Raw genomic sequence first — 2,168 nt, 5'->3', positions numbered from 1 at the left:
CTCTTCCTCTCAATTCTCAAGGCTTAAAATGTCCCCAGGCTGGTGAGGCCCATACATGTGGGGTGAGCTCCGTCTAATCCGTGCTGCCCCGTCTCCTCCTGGCCTGCTGAACGGTGCCCCGAGGCCAAGCACAGAGGCACCCCGACACACAGGAACGGGGTGCAGGCTGCCCTCTCTGTGCAGACCACCCCCTATCCCGTGAAGCCTGCATGCCAGCGGGAAGACAGAAACAGGTCAGCCAAGTAGGATGCTTGTCAGAGGCAGAGACGAGATGGGAGAGGCCGGTCATCTTCCTGGGCCACCGCAATGAATGACCACAAAACAACAGAGACACATCCTTTCCCAGCTCTGAGCAGGATGTCTGAGATCAAAGTGAGGGCAGTCTCTAGCGGGGGATCCTTCCCGCCTCTTCCACCTTCTCAGCATCCTTGACCCACAGACACATGACTCCAATCTACGTCTCCATCCACACCGGACCCCTCCCTTCTGTCTGGGTGTCCAGCTCTCCTCTTCTTATTGGATTTGGGGCCTAATCAGGTAGGCTCCTGTCTCAATCACACCTGCAAAGACCCATTTTTCAAATAGGGGTACATCAATGCTGCATTCAGCTCTCAGGGTGGGGAATAGCTGGCCTGGAAGCCCGGGGTGGGAAGGAAGCCTGGGCGCCGCCGAAAGGACTGCCCCGGCCCCGCACACCCTGGGTGTGACCAGGCCCTGCACACCCTGGGTCCCAGCCACAGGGTGGGAGAGTTCCAGAGACTCACCCCCACCGGCAGATGAGCAGAGGAAGAGGGCTGTGCGGTCAGCCCCGGGTCCTTCTCCCCACGCCCGTCACAGGACCCTCAGCTGTTCCCTTCCAGCCATCAGCCCTGGGCCTGGACTCCAGGTTATTTCATGTGCCAGCATCCAATCTCTGCTTTACAGCTGAGACAGCAAAGGCCCAGACAGGCCAAACCATCTGCTCCTGGTCCCCTGGCCCCAGCCACACATTCAGCCAGCCAGAGGCCAGCCTCAGGTGGGAGGATGAACCACGAAATGACCAAGCCGGGTTCTGAAAGACGGTTTTAAAGGAAAGCATCGCGTAGGGGTCAGGAACCCTCCTGGCCTGGGTCTCCCCATCCTCCAAGACCCTCCACAACTCCCACAACCGCTCACTCCTGCCTTCTGGGCCTTGTGGTGTAGTACCCAAAATGACCTCTGGAGGGAAGCACGTGCCCAACTTTCCCAAGAGCTGCCTGGAAGCAGTCTGTCCACCCAGGTGGCCGCAGGGCGAAGGACTCTGCCCACAGGGGTCAGCCATTAGCCCTCACCCAACACACACAGATGGGAGGAAGCCACAGGCAGTCCCTGAGTAGGCTGAGAGCGGGCTCTGCTATTGCCGCCCTGGGTTGGTGTCAAGCTGGGGTTTTGGGGTGGTGGGTGACACAGGGCAGGTAGAATGGAGTGGGGGAGGTGCAGGCCCTGCCTGGCAGACCGGCAGGTCAGTCCAAGCTCTGTCCCGGCACACCTGTCCCAGCCCCCCGCACCTCCTGTAGCACCAGGAAGCCGGATTCCTGAAACTCCATCTAAGGGACTGTTGCAGCCTCTGCCCACCTGAACAAGGCCTGGAAAGGTCGGGCTTGGAACCCAGACTGAGCTTCGTGCAGGCTAACAAGACCTGACTTTCCAGGCTTCAGCGATCTGGTCTGTCAGGTGGGGATGATGCCAATGAATGCCGTGAAGGCCAAGGGAGTGCTCTGAACGCTCCAGGGCCGCCCTCTGGCCGCCATTCTGCAAAGAATCCAGAAGGTGGGGTCATTTCTTCAGGCGAGGCCTTGCAAACCTTAGATTTCCCCACAGGGCTGGTCGGGTTCCAGGAGGGCTTCCTGGAGGAGGGGGCAGCCCAGCCGGAAATTCAGAGTCGCACTGGGGGAAGCCGCGTAGCCCTGGCCGCAACCAGGCAGGCGAAGCACAGCACAAGCGAGTGGGCGTGGGGGCGCGGCTTTGGGGGCGGTCCCGGAGCGGCGCTGGCCTCCGGCAAGAGACTCCAGACTGGACTCAGAGGCGCGAGCCCGCTCGGCTGCGAGTCACGTGGGCTCCCGCGGGCCAGGTGGGGACAGCGACGCAGGCAGCGCGGCCAGGTACCTGGGGCGCACCCCGTCGGCCCCTCCCACCGCCGGCACTCGGAG

General features: G+C 61.8%; 1 protein-coding gene across 1 annotated transcript in view; it reads left to right on the top strand.

The window, feature by feature from the left end:
- Positions 1–1,964: 1,964 nt before the first annotated feature.
- Positions 1,965–2,168, top strand: part of ARHGEF16 (Rho guanine nucleotide exchange factor (GEF) 16) — a 24,741-nt gene continuing 24,537 nt past the window's right edge. The window contains exon 1 of the mRNA XM_010850210.1: positions 1,965–2,089. The gene's annotated coding sequence lies outside the window, so the exon portion shown is untranslated. The remainder of the gene's footprint in view (positions 2,090–2,168) is intronic.

The sequence above is a fragment of the Bison bison genome, unplaced genomic scaffold, assembly GCF_000754665.1.
Source record: "Bison bison bison isolate TAMUID 2011002044 unplaced genomic scaffold, Bison_UMD1.0 scf7180017864289, whole genome shotgun sequence".
In the NCBI taxonomy this organism is placed as follows: Eukaryota; Metazoa; Chordata; class Mammalia; order Artiodactyla; family Bovidae; genus Bison; species Bison bison.
The sequence above is the reverse complement of the archived record's forward strand: the minus strand, read 5'-3'. Positions and strand labels throughout refer to the sequence as shown.